Source organism: Rattus norvegicus, chromosome 8, assembly GCF_021556685.1.
Source record: "Rattus norvegicus strain SHRSP/BbbUtx chromosome 8, alternate assembly SHRSP_T2T, whole genome shotgun sequence".
NCBI lineage: Eukaryota > Metazoa > Chordata > Mammalia > Rodentia > Muridae > Rattus > Rattus norvegicus.
In genome coordinates this window covers 36,695,473-36,716,117 of record NC_141541.1, presented here as the reverse complement: position 1 = coordinate 36,716,117, position 20,645 = coordinate 36,695,473, and the positions used below count along the sequence as shown (strand labels likewise).

At 45.4% G+C, this 20,645-nt stretch overlaps 1 long non-coding RNA gene across 1 annotated transcript; it reads right to left on the bottom strand.

Moving 5' to 3' along the window:
• Positions 1-732: 732 nt before the first annotated feature.
• LOC148004016 (uncharacterized) lies at positions 733-20,208 on the bottom strand. Its single transcript, XR_015627580.1, has 4 exons — positions 20,077-20,208; positions 7,499-7,583; positions 7,146-7,268; positions 733-4,273 (listed from the first exon to the last, which is right to left on the bottom strand). It is a non-coding gene; the product is annotated as an uncharacterized LOC148004016 (long non-coding RNA).
• Between the last annotated feature and the right edge of the window lie 437 nt (positions 20,209-20,645).

Here is a 20,645-nt window from a genome sequence, read left to right as displayed (position 1 = left end):
CTACAGTATACTCACATAAAAATAAATAAATTCAGGCTGGGGATTTAGCTCAGTGGTAGAGCGCTTACCTAGGAAGCGCAAGGCCCTGGGTTCGGTCCCCAGCTCCGAAAAAAAGAACCAAAATAATAAATAAATAAATAAATAAATAAATAAATAAATAAATTCTTCTTTAAAGAAAGAGAGAAAGAAAGGAAGAAAGAAAGAAAGAGAGAAAGACAGACAGACAGACAGGCAGACTGAACCTAAATCTGGCTAGTAGTTCCAGAAAAATTCTCCAAACAACGATATAAATAATATCCAGTATAAAGTTCCAATAATATTTTTGGGTGGTAATGGGGACGGTGTGTAGAAGGATATTATAGAGGGAGATACTATACATCCAGCAAATACTTAAGTCAGTGATATCATGACAGATTTGCAGAGCATTTGAAATGAATCATTGTTACAAGTAATCTCTAGCAAAGAAATGTAAAAGTTGCCAAGTTTGATTTTATTAAAACTGGTCAAAGTCCAACATGTTAGAAGTCTTTGAGATGGATTTGTTTTATGGGGGGTAGGGGGAAATATTTGCAACTTTACCAGACAAAAATCTACAACTTAACAAGTGTGACAGTTCATTTTGATAGTCAACTTGGTGGGACTTAGAATCAAATAGGAAACAAACCTCTGAGTGGGCTGCTGCCACGGCAACTTTCTCTCTCCTGAGACAAAATACTCTGAGAGAAGCAACTTAAAGGATAAAGAGTTTATTTGGGCTTACAGTGCGGGAGGGATAGTATCCAACACAGCAGCAGGAAGGGAGGGTATGGTAACAGGAGCAGGGTGCTCACATTGTATCGATGCTCAAGAAGCAGAGAATGAACAGGAAGTGGGGCTAGGCCCTCAGTGACCCACTTCCTCCTCTAAGGCTCCAACTCCTAAAAGTTCCACAGCATTTAGAAACAGTACCGACAATTAATAATGAAGGATTCATATATTTGAGCCAATGGAAGGCATTCCACATTCAAACCACAGTTGCCGAGGGTTTATCCAGAGGTGTTTAACTGAGTGGGAAGAACCACCTTGAGTGCCCACAGCACTGGGCTGTGATTGCAGACTGGATAAAAACAGAAAGCTAACTGAGCACCGGCATTCACCTCTCTGCTCCTGACTTTGGACACAATGGGACCAGCTACTTCAGACTTCTACAAGTACAGCTAGCTGCTCTTATCGCCACGCTTGTCCAGCCATGGCAAACTCTATATTCAAACTGTGATGAAAAATAAACCTTCCCTTTTTTAAGTTGCTTTTGCTAGTTATCTATCATAAGAACAAGAAAAGTCGTCAACACAGCAGGTAATGTCGGTATCTGTATCTTTAGCCAATAGCAAAACAGCAAAACATGCCCCTTTTATCCAGAAGTATGAAACCAAAAGGTAGGTTAAAGATGTAGCTTAGTGGTGAGTTCTCACCTAGCAAACATGGTGTCTTGGGTTCAATCCCCAGTACCACAAAGACAAAAGACAAAACATGGTCTAGACAGGGGCAAAGTTCTCTAGCAATAGCTGTATGTGGTGATGGAACATATATGGCCCCTCATAGACTCATGTGTTTGAATGGTTGTCCCATAGGGAGTAGCACTATTGGCAGGGTGGGGCCTTGTTGGAGTAGGTGTGGTCTTGTCAGAGGAAGTGTGTCACTGTGGAGGCAGGCTTTGGGGTCTCCTAGTGCTTGCACTAAACCCAGTGTGGCACACAGCCTCCTTTTGCTGCCTTCAGATCAAGATGTAGAACTCTCAACTCCTTCTCTAGCACCACGTCTGCCTGCATGCCGCCATGCTTCCTGTCACGATGATAATGGACTAAACCTCTGAAACTGTAACCCGACCCCAATTAAACGTTTTCCTATTAAGAAGGTGTCTCTTCACAGCAATAAAACCCTAGCAAAGACACTATACAAAGAATTATTACTCAAAGCAGGGTTTGTTTCTGATGGATCAGGAAGTCTAGCTTAACTCAGTATTTTCTTACCAGGTTAGCTAAACTCTTCTATTAAAAAATAATAATAATAACCCCCAAATTCTGTTTATCAATCTTTTTCCTTTGGAATGCTACTCCATTCAGGAACATTAACGTCCTTGGTAACAAGGTGAGGTTTGCAACACTTACATGTGTAGGTCTGTTTTCCTTAATAACAGAGAAGAGGTTTTCTCTGGGGTATTTAGTAACTTCTTCAGGACATAACAACAGTAACAAAATGCCAATCGTGTATCTTGAATCTTACCCAAATCTCTGAGAAAGCGAAGAAAGTGAAAAAAAACTCAATTTTTCTTAATGTTTCCTTTTGAGCCTGAGACCGTGAAAGTGATTGAAAAATTTCCCTCTTCCTGCAAATGTTTGGTGTAGGCCAGAAAGACCTCGAACTACTTTGAACTGATCAGTCTTCCTGCCATGGAGTGAGAGAGGTCAGAACACAATTAAAATATTCATGACCTGGGAGGCTAGTATCATAATATTAGGCATTTGGTTTCTTTGTTCTGCGGCCCCAACTTGATCTACAATACAAACGAATATCAAATGAACTAGGAACAAATGCAGTCATCTTTCAGAGTCTGTGGGGAGTTAGCTTTAGACAGGCCCATCCCACAGTTCTTGGACATTCTAGACCTTTACATAAAGCAATGCAGTATTTGCATATAACCTAAACCCTTCCTCTAGTAACCGCTAGATTACGTATAATATCTAACACCAGATCAGTGCTATGCAAGTAGCTGTCTTTCTGTGCTGACGAAAAGGGAAAATAGCTTGTAGGCGTTCAGTACAATTTTTTCTTCTTCTCGAATGTTTTCAGCCTATGGTTGGTTGACTGTGGATGCAGGTCCTGCAGACCCAGAGAGCTGACTCCGCCACACCTGGAATGCCCTAGGGCATCCATTTAAATAGAATGTTTATTTGCAACAAGACAATATATCCTTCGGTGTCCCCTTCGAATGTCCCTAAACAAGCTCCTAAACTATTTTCAAATACTTCAATTGCTGATGAAAGTTCCGGTCCATGTTTGACTTCATGCATTTTAAGTCATATTTGTGGGTTTTTGTTTTTACACAGTAATAATCTTCCTCTCCCCCTTTTTTTCTATTCTAAGATTGACTCCATAGGCCTGTACATGCTAGGCAAGTGTTCTTCCATGAGGTAAACTCACGGCCTAAGGATGATTTTAAAAAGCAAAACAAACAAACAAAGGAATGTTCCTCCCAGAACCTTTCAAGGAGTACCAAAACTATTTGACATTTGCAACACTAAAGGAGGTTGGCCCGAGGCATGCAGGGTAAGAGCCTCAGTACAAAGTCTGAAATCTCCGGCTCACAGTTTCAGACCCGTCTGGGCATGCTTGACTGACTGGCCGAGCAGGCTGCCCAGAGTTCTCCTTGGGGAAAGGAATGAAAAGTCTGGAGAAAAAAAGAGACAGAGAGAGACTTAGGAATGTTGAAGTGGGATAGCAGCCTTCTGGCACCCTCGTGCCAGGAACTGAACTTCACCACCAGTGGTGTAAACAAACTAGAAGGAAGGGTTGTTTTTTTTTTAAATGTCTTCATAAAAAAATGTAAATATTTAAGGATTAATTAACAAGAAGTGTAATAAACAATGCTATAGGTTCAAAGGCTACTGGAATGCAGACGGGTGATGTGATGCAAATGAACTCTGCCCAGGCCGGGAGTCCGCCTCAGCTCCACTGCACTCTCCCACACTGGGCACGGGGATGACTCAGCACTTGTCTTCCTGTGTCCCTTTTTCTTTGTCTTTCCGTGGTTTGCCCTTCAGTCTCCCAAGGCACAGGAGGTGAGGGAAGTGAGCATGTGGCACTTTTGTGCCTTTATAGTGAGAGAGAATTTAAACAGGCAAGGAAAGGTCTATTTGTTACAAACCTCTAAACCGTCAATTTATCAGGTGTAAGACAGGTTTCTTGAGTGACCAGAGAGCTCTGACCTTTCCAACTCTCTTGGCTCTCACTAAGTGTAGCCCCCCTGATTTTCCTATCAGGTTGCTACCAGGACAAGATTCCTAGGGAGATGCAGAAAAACTTCAGGAAACTTCAATTTTGCATATGTGCGAATAGATGACACAAGGCAAACAGTGCTTAAACGGATTTGTAGGATTTCCCCCATCCATTACAGAGCATCTTAGAAGAGGATAATCTATGGTCATCAGAGTCAGGTGTATGTTCCTATTCAGCCATCCTTAGAGCATGCTGTCTCTACATCTTCCTGGTGCCAAAATAGTATCATGCTCACATTCTAGGGAGAAAGAAGTAGAAAGGACAAAGGCATTAGTTCTTGATTAAAGGACAAAGGCATCTGTCCTTAAAGAAGATCCTGAAAGTATTCCATAGAAATAGCATCTTTCATTTTAATGGCAGTAACTGTTATATCCAACGCCCACTACCAAACATATTGAGAAACGCAGTTGTACAGCTAGACTCTGCCGTCAATGTTCTGTTCTAACAAACAGACAGAGGCACACACCTGTTATTGCAGGACTTTGGAGGTTAAAGGAAAGAGACTCAGGAATTCGATGTTCTCCTTCACCATATATCAAGTTTAAGGCCAGCATAGGAGAGTTGAGACTTTGCTTCAAAAAAAATTAATTTGGGGACTGGAGAAATGGTTCAGGAGTTAAGAGCACCGTTTGCTTTTCCAGAGGATACGAGTTCAATTCCCTGGCCTGAAGTCTCACAATCACCTATAACTCCAAGTCCAGGGAACCCAATGCTTTCTTCTGGCTTCCAGAGGCATACAGTATGCACTCATCCACATATAGTAAGTCATTTTAAGTGAATTTTGATAAAAACAGTTATTTCTGTCTTCTGATACAATGTAGGATTTTGATATGAAAATTCAAGATGTCAAAATAATGCTGAGTAACAGGGATGGGATGGGACAGGGTATTTCTATGAATGAATTCAGTTGTGGTAGATGGGAAAGGGGTGGAAGGGTTACACTGGGCTGGCTGTTGTTCAGCAATTGAGCACATGGAAGGGTTATTTCTGACAACCCCTAGAGGGAACAGGCAAAGTTCGGCAGAGAGTTCCAAAGATGCTCATGGTCTCGCGCTGTTTGACTCCCTAAACTCTAAGTCAGCAAAGATGCATGAACTCGAGGAAAGGAAGTTTGCGTGACTGAGAGACACCTACTTCATAGTTGTAGTACCTGAGTGCATTTATTCAATCTTTCTGTACTTCTGTGGAAGACCCGCTTGAGACAGTAGGTGAGCCCGCCTTGTTTGTGGATTTAATTCCCTCAACCGAACCTGAGACAATGAGTCTAACAAAGGCCGTCATCCAAAGTACTGACCTCCTGGAAGAATGAGGCTGACCCAACTCACATCTGGCCTGTTCTCTCTAGACAAACACGTACACAGGGTCCCTAAATGCGAGAGAGCTAGGAGGAGCGAGTGGAGACCAGACCAGCATAAGCTAGTGTATCGAGAATGTCCTGGAATAAGACATCACACAGTGGAAAGCATATGGACTGAGAGGAGACAAGGGGGACAATCTTCTTTTGAGGTGTGATGCAAACAAATCTGAAAGAAAAGGAGGTTCAGATGAAGAGTTCCTCCACGGAATCATCTGAAGGAAACGAGGCACACAGGCCGGGGCAAGGGAAGAGGTAACTCATTGGAGAGGGAGCTGGAGAGTCCAGCTCACCTAACTCCTCCCCACCTTTTGTTTTGTGAAGTAATTGATTGTTCAACTATACAAATATATGTTAAAGTCAGGATATCAAATCAACTAAGACTTGGATGAATAGTCTCAAGAATGAGAAACGTGTCACTGGTACAATGTAAACAAGTACAATCACTGGGCAAGCTAGTGGTCCAAACTTAGTAAAGCCCTCTGACTCCTCAATCCCATGTATATAGATAGGGCATTTGAAAGGCATTTTTACACACAATAATATTATTAATAATAATAGGTCTATGTAGATAATCCTGTGTATATAGATAGGGCATTTGGAAGGTATTTTTACACACAATAATATTATTAATAATAATAGGTCTATGTAGATATACATACACATACAATTATATATATATAATTGTCCTGGTGTCCATAACAAGGGAAATGGACAGGCACTATGTTGAAATAGTATGCTATGAAATGATATGCTGTAATTTAAAGTAGTAAATAAGATATATATTTGATAAACCGAACAGTATTAAAAACATAGATTTTAGCTTAAGAGGAAAAGAGATAGGTATAGTTAAATGACGCTGTTTCCAAAAAAGAGGTGGAGTTGGAAGAGGAGGAGGAGGAGGAAGAGGAGGAGGAAGAGAAAATGATGGGGCTATCTGACTCAATGACAAAGTGTTTTCTTTGCTTAGGATTCATAAGGCCTTAGATTAAGGGCAGACAGACAGAGAAAGACAGACGGAGAGAGATAAAAGAACAATTTGTGTAAATAAAGAACACATAGATTCCTGGCACAGTGGCATGCACCTTTCATCCCAGCACTTAGGAGGATCTCTGTGAGTTCAAGACCAGCCTGGACAGTGTGAGTTCCAGGACAACCAGAGCTACATAGCGAGACCTTGTCTAAAAAACAAAAACAAGGTAAACAAAAACACAGACACACACTAAGTCTATAAGAATTCAGTGAAGAGGCTAAGACTGCAGCTCAGCTGGTAGAGCCTACCATAGATTGGAGTCCTCAGTGAGGCACAAACCAGGCAGGGTTGTGCACATCTACAATACAAACAGAAGGATCAGAAATTCAAGGTCAACCTCACCTCCATTTTAGTTTGAGCTATCCTGAACTACATAAAGCCATGCTTCAAAAAACTAACAGTAAAAAATAATTCTGTGAAGAAATGAAGTGGCGTTTTGGATAAAGGAAGACACTGACCCATCAGACAAGAGAGAAACTTTCCTATTCTAATCACTAACGTAGCGGGAATCCTTTGAGCCTAGATTGCCCCTAGCCTTAATCCCTACCCCCTAAAAGAAAGTCACTGGAAAGAGATACATCCTCAGTTCTCTTATGTCTGTACAGATATGAGCAGTTCTAGAATATATGGTTACTACAATAAGAATCTCACTGGGATTTCAAGACAGTTAAACCAGATTTGGAACGCTCTTCGGTGGCAGTGGCGAAATGATGAAGCATTTACCTTGCTTACAGTCCCAGAGGGATGAAGGATCTATCATGGTGAAGGCACGGCAGCAAGAAACAGGCCCGGTAGCAAAGAGCAGACATGCATGGTGGATGGAGCAGAACACTGAGAGCTCACCTCCTGCACCATAAAGGGGAAGCAGAGAAAGTGAACTGGAAGCAAGGAAGGCTTTAAGCTCTCAAATCCTGTTCCGATTGATGTACTTTCTCCAGCGGGACTGTACAACCTCAGCCACCCCACACAACACCACCAACTGGGGATAGGGTGTTCAAACGCCTGCCTCTCTGGGGGGTGGGGCACTTCTCATTCACATCATTATAGATCAAATACTAAATAGCCAATTGGCTTACACACAGATGTTAGTCAGTAAATAAGGCACAGTAGCCCACTCCCACGAAGTTCCTTCGATCAAAGTCTTGGTGTTCAGTTGCTGTCCTGGCAAAAATGAAAGAAAAAAAAATTAAAGTCATTCCATCGTGGACTTTCAGAGTTAAAAAAAAAAACCAGTTAAAATTGTTCGTAGTACATCTAATCCCCAAATATAGGAGTACCCGGCCCTCTCCTTGCTGACTTCAGCTCTGCACAGAAAATAATCCATCTGCTGATTACGGTTTCAGAAGCTCGTCACCCCTGTGCTCAGTGCTAGCCAAACTCAATCCACACCTTCTCTGACCACCACTTGCCAGAGAAACCAGTCCTGCCAATTCACAGATTACCAGGCAGCGTGTGCTGGCGGGAGAACGCCAGTGGAGCCAACTGACACGGTAGGGAAGAGAAGACTAGCCAAAGTATAATGACCTGAACTGGCGTTCAGTCAGATCATGGGGACTTTGCTGGCCTTTGATCAAAGGTCTGGTGCTTAGTATTGTCAGGTCCTGGGAAACAGTGTCATGTCATACTGTAATCTAAAAGAGTAATTTAGGGCAAGCTATCAGGAGTAATGTATTTTTTGCAGCCAAATTTACAAAGAATGGAGGTCTGGAAGATATCATACTGTCTTTCTAGTAGTGTAGAAGCAGGAACAGTCAACATGAGCTGAGGCCTTTTTAAACGAAAGGAAGAGTGATCCAAACACTCGTTGCTACAAAGCTGTTTCTTTCCAAGAGGAAAGCCCTTTACCCTATCACCTTCTGATAGCCTGCCATTTTTGCTATGACAGATGGTTCTTAGTCTCTGAACCAGCTACTTTCAGGGTTCACAAAGGAGAGACAACGGAAGGATTTGATAAACTAAAGAACTTCTCGTTCATCTATGGCATATAGCGTCTGCCCGAAGTCTAGGGTTCTATCAGATGATCTCTCAAGATCCCTTCCAAACCTAAGCTAGATTACTGTGAATAGAGGGAAAGTTTAGATCCCACAGTTCAGAGTTTTAAAGGCTTTTAGAAATCCATCAGACCAACCTCTTTCTGTCTTTGTAGAGTGTCCCTTAGAGAGAAGAGCTGACCCTGTATAGTAACTAGTTCACTGCCTCTGAACATACATCTATGGAATACCAACTACGTTCCAGGAATCCTATTAAATACAGGGAAAAGAGAGTGGCGGACACAGTTATACAGTGTGCATGCTGGTTAGAGATGCTCTTCCTGGTTTCCGCTTCATTGTCTGTGGGACCTTGCTCAAGTGGCTTCTCGCTGCTCCAGTTTCACCCCCTGTTACACAGGGTGATGGTAAGTATGTGTTCAGAGGATTGTCATGAAACTTAGAAGAGTCAATAGGCTCGATGCGTACAGAGCCAAACAGTGCCTGGTGCACGGTCCGAACTCTATACACACTTGTTAATTGAAATATCAGCCGTGTGCCCTCTGGACGCTCTCTGTCCTTTGTTTAGTCAGACAGCCCAGCACGCTGGGAGAAGGCTCCACCAGCCAGCTCTATCTGAGCGCACAGTCATGTCTAGTTTATCCATGCCTACCCCGTTTCTTCTTCTGCAATGCACACTGTGGTGTCTGGTACAGGACAGATTCTACCAATATCTGGTGAGTGAACAAATGGCTCATGAAAGTAAAGGGACAGAAAAAAAAGTGTCCCAAGAAGCAAAGATTTAAACAGCACCTGAAGGGATGAGAGAGAGGCAGCATTTCTTTACAAAGAGCAGGGACCATGGACTTTGGACGGGTGAAGAAGCAGCCAGGGCAAAGTCTCAGGAGCATGAAGGTGACAGGCTTTGCCTACACACACAGCCAATCTTCTCACTTAGGGATTGGACCTGGATACACTGAGAACCTGCCAGGCTCAGCTTCCCACATATCAGGTAGCAGCCGTCAGATGAAGCCAGGCGCTCATTAAGATGCTTCAGGAGTTACCAGTCTTCTTTCCTTTAGCACATGTCCATTCCATAGGGGTTGGCTGATTTCAGAAACCCAACAGGGATAAAGACACCAAACATGCATTTACTTAGCTTGTCTACTCATTGCCAGAGTTTGGCTATGCTTCCCCAGTGGTGTTTTCAGTGTTGAGTTTATTCCATCAGGAGCACGAATGCAGTATGCTTCTAAAAACAACACAACAGCAACAACAATAACACCCAAATCTTCTTTAAAAAAATGAAAAAGCCCTGGTGGTTCTTACGGTAGATACCTAGTTGTCCATCAATATCCATTCCTGCTTTCTCCTGTGCCAATTGCGTCCCAGGTTTTTATCTGGGTGCAGGGACACTCAGGAGACATTCCCCCCCTTATACGGAGATACAAGGCCAGGTGATAAACAGACATGGGGTGCTCAACTCACCCCAAAAATGAATTGAAAGGGGATTATTTTTTAAAATTTACAGCCTCTCTTCTTGGTGGGATGTTGATATAGTGCCTGAAATTGAAATAACCTTTAAATCTTGTAAAGGTGGCCCCAAGAAGGGTACATTTCTCAGGGAGTTATAGAGAAGAAGAGTGGGTCTTAGTTACTCTTATGTTGCTACCACCATGGGAAACAACTTAAGGACTCAGAACGCCAGAGGAGTTAGACCTTTATGGTGGAGAAGGTTTGGTGGGGCTTATGGCAATACCTTACACCATGACAGGCCAAGAGGAAAAGACAAGGCTAGACCAAGGGTCAAACATTATCCTTCAAAGGCTCACCCCTAGCGGCCTACTTCCACCAGGTAGGAAGCAAGCATTCAAGACAACAGGACTGCTGGGAACATTTCAGATTCAAACCATAATGCCACTGATGGCGTAGGGGCCTACAGCAGACCTTTATGTGAAAGTATAATCACTTTCTGTCGTACTTAAAACGTTGTTCATTTGAGCTCGTTACTGCTTTGTTCTTGGCAGCATACCTATCCTAACCAGAATAGCTTTCTGGTTCTTTCCATTCCTGCCATCTCATTTTGTTCCTACCATTGGGTCCACAGTCAATAAAAATTAAAATGTAGCAGCAAGTAAGGGTCACAATGAGAGTAATAATCACGATGGCGAATTACGTTGTGTAGACTTCGCTTCTTCCTTCCTTCCTCGGCCCAAGATGCCACACACTGTTAATTTCATGGCCGTTCCTAGTATTTTTGGATTGTCTCATTTGCATCCTGTGGATGTGCATTCTTTAAGAGTCACTCTGTGAGTGGGAGAGGAGTAAGTGATAAAATATGTAGAAAAGAAGCTGAGATGTTACGGGAGGAATTTAGGTGAAAGGGGCCGGGAGATTTTCCAGCAGCAGATGAGTTATGGGACAACTGTAACGCGATGTTATACAACGACGGAGAGCTGTGTTCGAGAATAATTTCTACTGCTTTGGGGAAAATAAATAGGATATCTTGTCAAGCAGCTTCCAAAACAATACATAAATATATTTATATGTGGATTTATTGTTTAAAATTTCTTTCCAGGGGAGATGTAAGCAACATGTGTCCCTTCTCCTAAGGTCTCAAGGACAAACCAAGGCACAAGATGCTGAAGTGTACTCCAGGGAACCAATGAGTTTGTCGAACTTCCTTATAGGGCACAGATGAGGGGGTTCCTTGCAGGGGTGTGGGTGCTCCGACCTGCCCACCAACAGGCCATACCCAGAAGGGGTGAGGAATTTCCTGTAGTCACTTAGAAGAAGTCTAGTCTCCCGACTCCAATAGACTGGAGCACCTCCCTGAGTTTCTATGCAAATAAGGCTGAGTTGCTTGCAACAGGTGTTGAAGGTCAGTCTATTGCTATATATTGTAATGCTAATTTCTGTGTACACTGTAGGTCTACGAATGAATTCCCACACTTAAAAGCTTTTGTTGTGCAAACCTTGTTCTTTGATTTAAAACTGTGGGTTAAGTAAAATTGGCTACAGCCAATTACTGGAGGGATTAGAGGTGGTGACTATAGAGTTACCTGGTTGGGGACGGAGAAAAGAGAGGGGTGAAAATTAGCTCAGCGGTAGAGCACTTGCCTAGCAAGCGCAAGGCCCTGGGTTCGGTCCCCAGCTCCGAAAAAAAAAAAAAAAAAAAAAAGAAAAGAGATCTGAAGGAGGAGAGGAGAGGAGGGTATGGAAAGGTATGGGAGGGGAGGGGAGGGGAGGGGAGGGGAGGGGAGGGGAGGGGAGGGGAGGGGAGGGGAGGGGAGGGGAGGGAAAGGGAGGGGAGGGGAGGGGAGGGGAGGGAAAGGGAGGAATCCGCTATGAGGAGAGCTGAACCATGAGCACATGGCTAGGAAAAACAGCAAGTATCTGAAGTACACCACTGGGGCGGTAGCCAGGCCAGCAGTTAGATTAGGGGTCAAAGTCAAACAAAGTAACCACAGTCTGAATCTCATTCATTTGTAAGCTATTGGGGATAAGCTTAAGCTGGTTATATATACTACAACAAGTATTCAAAATTCTCTACAACAAATGCGTATGATTTGTATGAATTTTGAGGATTGTATATGTGTGTATATGCATGCATGTGTATGTATGCACATGTGTGTGTACAAGTGCTTATGTGTGCAGAGACCAGAGAGCTTCAGGCGTTGTTTTCACGAGGTGTCTGCCTTGATATTTCTTGTGCGTTCCGGGGTATTGAACTCGGCTCCTCACGCTTGCACTGCAAACACACTTGACTGACTGAGCCATGGCCCTGGCCTATGTTTGTGTTTTCAGAAAGCAATTCTTGGGCAGTGGTAGAAATAGAAATAAACCCCACACTTGGTAAATGTTCCCATGTGGTTGTGGTTAGAGCCATGGCAAAATTATGCAATTATGACAAACCTTTAGACCCCAGGGGAAACTCGTGCACTAAACTTACAACGGCTTGACACAAGCTAGAGTCATCTTGGAAGAAGGACTCTCAGTTGAGAAAACGCACCCTCTAGACTGGCCTATGATGCATTTTCTTGGTGGATAATTCTAGGAGAGGACCCAGCGCACTGTGGGAACCACCACTGAGCTGCTGGTCCCGAGTGTTTGGTTCCAGTACCCAGGACAAGGGATTGAGGTGCATATTTTAGATACCAAAGCAGACCTGGCCTCCAGGTTCTCCTAGCATCCCTCAGTTTCTACCTGGCATACTCTGTCCCCAACCTTCTATGTCATCTGGGCTGTCCTTCCGCCAGAGGCTCCTATCTATATAATTCAGGCATGCTGCATTCTCTCTCTCTTTCTCTTTCTGCCCTTCTTTCTCCCCTTCTCCTCTCTCTCTCTGAGTAGAACACCCTTTCTCTCCCCCACCCCCCACCTCCCCATGGTGACTCCTCTGGCCTCAATCCTTGGGGCCAGTGAACTCGCCCGAGAGCAGCTTCCCAATAAACCTGGATCGGCTCATTTCAACGGCGACTGAGAACTAACCTATCACTGAGTGCTACAAGAAAATAAGCTAAGCAAGCCAGTGAGTAGCAGCACTTCCTGGCCTTAGCATTAGCTCTTGCCCCATCTTCCATCAGTGATAAACTATGATGTGGAAGTCTAAACTGAAATAAACCCTTTCCTTTCCCCAAGCAGCTTTATTCACAAATCCAACTAGGACGCACATGAAAGGCGTTTTCTTCTTCACATAGAAGGGGTACCGTAACTCCAACTGTCCTATCAACATTCCACTAAGGAGCCAGATGTCCTTTCATATCGTGGCTCATGACTCCACCTTGAGGGTGGTCAAGACGGCCACCCTGAAGCCAGGCGATGACAATGGCACACCTTTAATCCCAGCACTCACAAGGCAGAAGAAAGCGGATCTCTTCAAGTTTGAGGCCAGTCTGCTCTACATAGTGAATTCTAGGGCACTCAGGGTTACAAAATAAAGAGACCCTGTCTCAAAACAAACTAGCAAAAACAAAATGAACTCTCTCTGCCACGGAAGAGAGATGACAATGGAGTTTATTGGGCAGGATTAGCTTGGGCTCTTCGACTAACTTAGGAGGGAGCGCATGGGAACTGAGCGAGGATGGTCTCTGCCACACATACTTGTGATTGCGTTTTCTCAACCCCCAAAGCACACTGTTCAACACACGTGCATTAAATTTAGGGTTTTTTTGTTTGCTTGATTGCTTTTATTTTTTTGAGACAGGGTTTCTCTGTGTAGTCCTGGCTGTCCTGGACCTCATTTTATAGACTAGGATAGTCTCGAACTCAGAGATCTGCCTGCATGTGCCAGGCATGTGCCCCCATGCCTGACTTTAGGATGAATTTTTTTCTTAAAGAGAGTAGATATACAACAGAATTACATACACAACAATATATGATCAGGTGTTTCCTACAGATTTTTCAATAGTCAGGAATGGGAAGGAGATACAGCTCATCTGTAAGGCCTTGAGTAGAGAATTTCCACAGCAAAAATCAAACAAACACCATCAGTCAACCAAGAACCAACTTTGTTATGAGGAAGGGTAAGGAGATTGAAGAAAGATAAGGCAAAACTGAAGGTGTTTTATTCTCCATTCTAGCTCTTAAGCGAGGGGACGGGCCTGCGCAAGATACCACAGTCTGAAGACTGAGACATGGCAGAAGCTGGTCAGGAGAAAAGGAGCAGAGAATCACATATGTGCAGTAAAAACACTGCAGTGCAAAATGTATGCGGTTGCTGCTAATCTGAACCGAGATGTTTCAGGAGTGTTCCCTGGTTCATGGTGTGATGGTACACACTGTATAGTCGTGTGCATGTTGTATGTGCGTAACCAAGGCTGCAGTGAGATTGCTCTATGCCAAGTGGGCAACCACTGCCAGAAACAACTCAGATTGAACTTAAATAAGTAAATAAATCTTTATTGTCACGTTATCAGAAACTTTTTGCTATTGGTGGTTTCTTTACAACCTCCATATTTGTTTGGATGGCTTTCTGTGGGGATACAACGCATACTTTAAAAAACTGAGCCAGTTAGCTTTGGAACTTCAGGTAGTGAATTATGAGATGCTGTTGCTAGCAGAGACCCTAAGGGGTGGGGCTGAGAGGCAGGGCCTACCTACCACATCTACTGAAGAAATCTTTTCCTCCTTCTTCTTCTTCTTCTTCTTCTTCTTCTTCTTCTTCTTCTTCTTCTTCTTCTTCTTCTTCTTCTTCTCCTCCTCCTCCTCCTCCTCCTCCTCCTCCTCCTCCTCCCCTCCACCTCCTCCTCCTCCTTCTTCTTTCTTCTTTCTTCTTTCTTCTTCTTCTTCTTCTTCTTCTTCTTCTTCTTCTTCTTCTTCTTCTTCTTCTTCTCCTCCTCCTCCTCCTCCTCCTCCTCCTCCTCCTCCTTCTCCTCCTCCTGCTCTTCCTCCTTCTCCTCCTTCTCCTTCTTCTTTTCTTCCTCTTCTTCCTCCTCCTTCTCTGTCTCTGTGTGTGTGTGTGTGTGTGTGTGTGTGTGTGCATGTGCCCGTGCGTCCTCCTTCCCTCCCTCTGTTCCTTTTCCTTTCACTACTTTTTAGTGTTAGGTCTTGCTCATGCTAAGCACATGCTCTACCACTAAAATTTCCACCGCAGCCCTCCCACTCCTTTCCGTTCTCCTAAAAGCTTCTTGGGGCTTGCAGAGAATTTCCCACCTTCGGAAGGCTGCTCTCCAGTAAGACAAGTTAGGCCAAGCCTTTGTATTCTTATCAGTTCCTGTCTTCTGACATTCCTTAATTGTTAACACTTCTATAGGAACTAAGTGGTGGAATGTCACCTGAGAGTAATAACATGCCCTGGCCGGAGCAGGAGAAAGGTCCTTTGTCATGGCAAGTGAGATCACCGCAGTGTGTCCCTGGAAGACTTTTGTGTCTTGCACCTGAATGTGCCATTGGGAATACTTCACACTCTGGCCTCCAACTCCCTTCCTGCTCTGAAGCCCTTAGAGAGGCAGTGCTGCATTGTTCTGTGATTTTATTGCACTACGTCTTGGCTTGACGTAGTGCAATAAGCTTGAGTCATCTGAAAGGAGGGACATTCAACTGAGAAAATGCAAGCAGTCAGGAACTTTCTTAATTAGTGATTGGTGGGGGAGGGCCCCACCCACAGCCCCACCCACAGCCCCACCCCACCCACAGCCCCACCCCACCCACAGCCCCACCCCACCCACAGCCCCACCCCCACCCACAGCCCCACCCCCACCCACAGCTCCACCCCCACCCACAGCCCTACCCCACCCACAGCCCCACCCCCACCCACAGCCCCACCCCCACCCACAGCCCCACCCCCACCCACAGCCCCACCCCCACCCACAGCCCCACCCCCCATTTTGAGCAGAGCCATCCCTTGCTGATGGTCCTGGGTTTCTACAAGGAAACGGGAGCAAGCCATTAAGCAGCACCCCTCCATGGACCATGCATGAGTTCCTGCCTTCAGGATCCTGCCGTGTTCAATTCCTGTCCTGCCGTCCTTGGATGAGAGCAGTGATGTGGGAGTGTAAGTCAAATAAACTCTTCCCTCCCCAGATTGTTTTGATCACAGAATTTCATCACAGCAATAGCAACTAAGACACATTATAATTCATGCCTAATTTGCTTAAATGGAACCAGGTAAGTGACTGTAGTCTCAGGTGCTCTTGAGACTAAAGTAGGAGTATCACTTGAGCCTGGAATTTAGGGCCAGCGCCTGCAGGACTGTGACAGTGTGTCTGCAAAACAAACCAACCTACCTCCCCTATTTGCTAAGACTTCCTGATCACAAACAGGTGTGTGTTCCTTTCTTCCTAGGAACTAGGTACTGATAAAGATGGAGAAGGGGATTATATATTCTTAAATATGTGTATATAAAGTGTCTAAGCATTCGCGTTCTAGAATTTAGGTTTAATCGATCTTTCCAAACTACTTGTGTCATTAATGGTACAAAATCTCGACACCATAGATATATTAACCCACTTTGGTTCCCAGGGTGCAGACTTCACCCTTAGTGATGGTTCTAGCACGTCCCGATGAGGATGATATCTAGAAACTCAAAAATACATAAGCCTGTCCAAGAGTCATTAACACGGCTTGAGAGCGCATAGCTGGACAGAGGGTGGCAAAGATAGCAGCTAGAGAAAGAAACGGACTCTAGGGAGCAGAGTTATGAAGCCGAGGTTTCCTGGATGCACAGGAGGGTGGGGAGGGTTACAGGGAAGGGAAGGTTGCTACGCAGAGAGGTGGTGGGGGCAGGAACAGCCTGCTGTCTGAAATAACACAGACAGAATGAGTCAGCCTATGACATCCTTTACATCAGTGGTTAAGGACGGGTGTGGCGGGCCTCCTGCACACAGGTAACCAAAGGGCACGGGGAGATTAACAAAGGCAGCGGCCTCCAGCGTCAGGGATGCGGCCCAGTGCTGACACCGTGGGCTAATTCCAGCGCAGACTGGCAGACAGCAGGGCCTCTGTCTGGGGGACTACAGGCTGGAAAGGAGGGAAGTAAGCTCCGAGCTATTTTTAGTGCCGCATCGCAGTGCATAGCGGACTTAGAACGTGCCTGCAAACTGACGGATGGAAAGGCAGGCGTGTAGCCTGCTTTACTTCCTTCCCCCGCCCCACCTCCCCGTCCCCCCAAGATCCCTTTCTACAGTTTGACCTGCGGCCCGGCCTTGCTTCCTACCCCTGTGAGGAACTGATCTAAGTGGCATCCTAAGGCTTCTGTGAAAGAAAGGCTCAAAACTGTAGACTCAGACTCAGCTGCTTTGGAGGACCAAAGGGAATAGAGTTTCTTAATTCTTCAGTGTTTAACAAATGGCCCCCAAACAGGCTCAGTTTGGTTGGAAATACTGGCACAATGGAATTTAGTAGACCCTTCAAGGAAGCCACAGACAATTTTCCTTGTGCTACAGTGGAAACTCCACACTCTCTCGACACCTAAGGGCTTTCCTACCAATAAAACTAGTTTGCGGAGGATGACGTCCTCAGAAAAACTGGTTGGCCGAGGGTTTTGCTGGCAGTCAAAATTTTTCCAAGAACATTTTTTGGGCATCGGACATGCACATATTTGGTTTTGGCTTTTCTTCCAGGATTTTCACCATAATAATAATAATGAGAATGTACCTTCCCCTGGAGGCTGTTTTCTTTCAAAAAAAAAGCTCAGAGTCTGCTGTGCATACCCTCTCGGTCCGGCAGTCCCTGACTCGGTGTGTGGGGGAGCGCGAGAATGAAGACGCTTCTTCCTCCTGCCGCTGGCTTTCAGATTAGACAGAGCACTAGTGACTTTGAAGCGCAGCCAGGAGATGCCATAACAGAGGTTGGTACATCCAAATTAAAGGAGCCCAGGGAGCAATGGGGAGATTCAAGTTTGAGATGTTTATTAATTTCTTGTGTGCAATTCGTTAAGCTGGGCAGGTGGGCCCTGTGCACAGGAAATCACAAACACGCCGAGCTGCCTTGACTGTGTGCAACGGACACTGTGGACAAGGAGCGTAGCCCGTTCTCAGCACGTTCCCAATAACTACACAAGCCGAAAGGAGTCCATCTTCACTGGGAAGTCAGGACAAGGACACTGATTCCAGCGAGGCTGCGGGCAGGATTCCTCCTTTCTTTGGCTTACTTAGTTCCAGTATCTGGCTAATACGTAACTAGGACCTTCATGAGAGCAGCGGCAAGAGGCAGGGGTGTAGCACTTGCCTGATATCTGCAAGGCCCAGGTTCAATTCTTAGGTTAAAAAAGGAAAGAAAGAAAAGTCAGGGCCTGGAGAGGAGTGGCTCAGTAGCTAAACAGGACTCGCTGCCCTTCAGTTTCCTGCAAGCATGCTGGACAGCTCACAATGGCTAGTCACTCCGGCATCTGATGCCCTCTTCTGACCTCCACGGGCACCTCTTACACATAGACACATTTTAAAGAAACCACGTGGGACACAGTCCCTTTTGTGAGGTGAGGTACTGCTTCCCTGTCATCGCAGCAGGTAGAGGCAGGAAGCACAAGAACTCAAGGTAGGCTAGGGTAGTTCAAGGCCAGCCTGGGCTAGTGAGGCACTGTCACAGAAAAGAAAAGCAATGGGCAGAAAGGCTAAGCAGGGTAGAGAGGGGCACTACCAAGGACTTGTCCTTCCTCCTTCTTTCTGTTTCCCAGCTCTCCTCCTATTTCCACCTCCCTTTCTGTCTTCCCTCCCTCATAGTGACCTAAATACCCCAGATAAGCTAAGGAGCTTTGGATGAGAAAGTTGACTTGACCCATGACCCCTGTGACCCCCGAGGACACTTCTGATTAGCAGATTCACACACCAAACCTGCTGGCACCTACCACTTAGAGACGGCAGGACAGCTGACCCCAAAGCTTCTCTTTCCTCCTTCTGTAAAACTCTAAGCCCCCTCCCCACACCACGTGCACACACTCTCAGGGCCTCAGAGAGAATGCAGCCTCTCTGCTTCTGGAGATACCTATCTGCTGTCTTTTATTTCCCAGTTGCTTCTATCAATTCTGATCTAACACCTCCCTTCTTTTTGGCAAGAAATGAAAATAGTGTCTTACACCCCGGGGTGTAGATCACTTGGTAGATCTCTTGCCTACCAAGGTTCCTGGCTTTGATTGCCAGCACCAAGGTATGCGGGAAGATGGTCTGGATTGGCCCCGAGAAATTATTAGAGAGTGAGGATGTAGAAGAATTGACAGAGCATTTACTCTGCCAATTGCAGGGGCCATGGGTCTAACCTCCCACATGGCCATAATTGTGTATACTTTTGCAATCACTGAACTTGTGGGGTAGAGGATGGAGGGCCAGAGGATTGAAGTCATCCTTAGCTACATAGAGTTCAAGGTTGCCTGGCATTTATAAGATGTCTCGAACCAACAAAGGAGAGTCTCACAGAGGTCTGGAGGCAGGAATAAAGTAGGGGCCATTTCCCAGGAGACTGAACTGTTTGTTTTGTTCTTCTCTGCCTGGGCTCTCTGTAGGGTAGCATACTGGTACCCTCTTCCATGGGCTTTTAATCCAGTCAGAGTTTCCTTACCATTTCTAAAGGGAGAGGAGAGGAAATTTGTAAATCTTCCCCTAGAGGTAGGACGTGGATTACATCCCTAGGTGAAGCGAGGGCAGTGTGGCCTAATACAGTTAAATCTTTCTATTTTCACTTTGGGATTTCAGGGCAGTGTAGATAATAGGTGGATGTGAGTTTCCTGCCGTACAGAAGGCCACGCTGGTGGAGTCACAGGGACCAGCTAGACAGAGAGGTCTGCTCTCTGCAGGTCATGGGTCATAAATGAGTGGCGAAGGCGACAGGTACACGTTGCTGGCCCCAGATCTGGAAAGATGGTGCAATGTCTCTGGTTTTTTAACCTGAACCCCTGGAGATGACACTGGTTATTGGGCTGTGGATAGTCACCAGGCCTGACCCAGCATTGGTCCTGCCTTCAACCTGGGTCTTTCTTGTCCCACCTACCTCTCTGCCTTCTGTCTCTCTATATCACCATGAACCTTAGGTTCCTTGCTGCGATCAGTTACTGCTCGACCGATATCAGCTTGCCTCTAAGTCCACGTTTGGCTCTTTAAACACCGTTGGCTCAGCAGGCTTGGGCTGGCACAGAAAAGCCTGTGACAGACAATTGTATTTATTCCAGGCAATTGTCCCAGACTGGTTGCTCCCTGCTTCCTGTGCACCTGCCTTTCCATCCTCTCTGTTCTCCCAAGATCACAATTCATCCTTACCAAACACGATGCAAAGGCCGATGCTCTGTCCAGAGTAATCCACGGGTCTGGCTTAACTCTGCCCCTGGGGGCTGTGAGGGGGTAGGGGAAGAGAAAGCAAACAGGAGGTTTGACTTGATGTGTAGACATTCTCCCATTGGTTCCTGACTTTTTCATCTTTCTACTTTGGCCATGGTTGAGCTAGCTGGGTTCCTCCCCAGCACCAACCGGCTAGACCAGGTTTACCTGGTTCTTTTTCTGCAAGCTTGGTATGAGGAACGCAGGTCCTGCCCTAGGAGGGCTGATCCACTCAGGAAGCAGAGGACAAAGAGCAAGATGACATCAAAGACTCAGGAGACCCAAACCCAGGACTTCTGGTTACTGCACAGAGACCAGGGAAGGCAGAAGTAGCCACAAAAGATGTTCTTTAAGTCCATTTATTTTGCCACAGAACTTTGGAGATGTCCCTGACTCGACTTTGAAATCCCCACTGATTTTTAGCCTTTTGCGCCCCGAGCCCTGGCCTTTCTCTGACTTGGGCAGTCTTCCCAGAGGATAAGCTCTAGGCTTTTCCTTTGGGTCCTCTGACT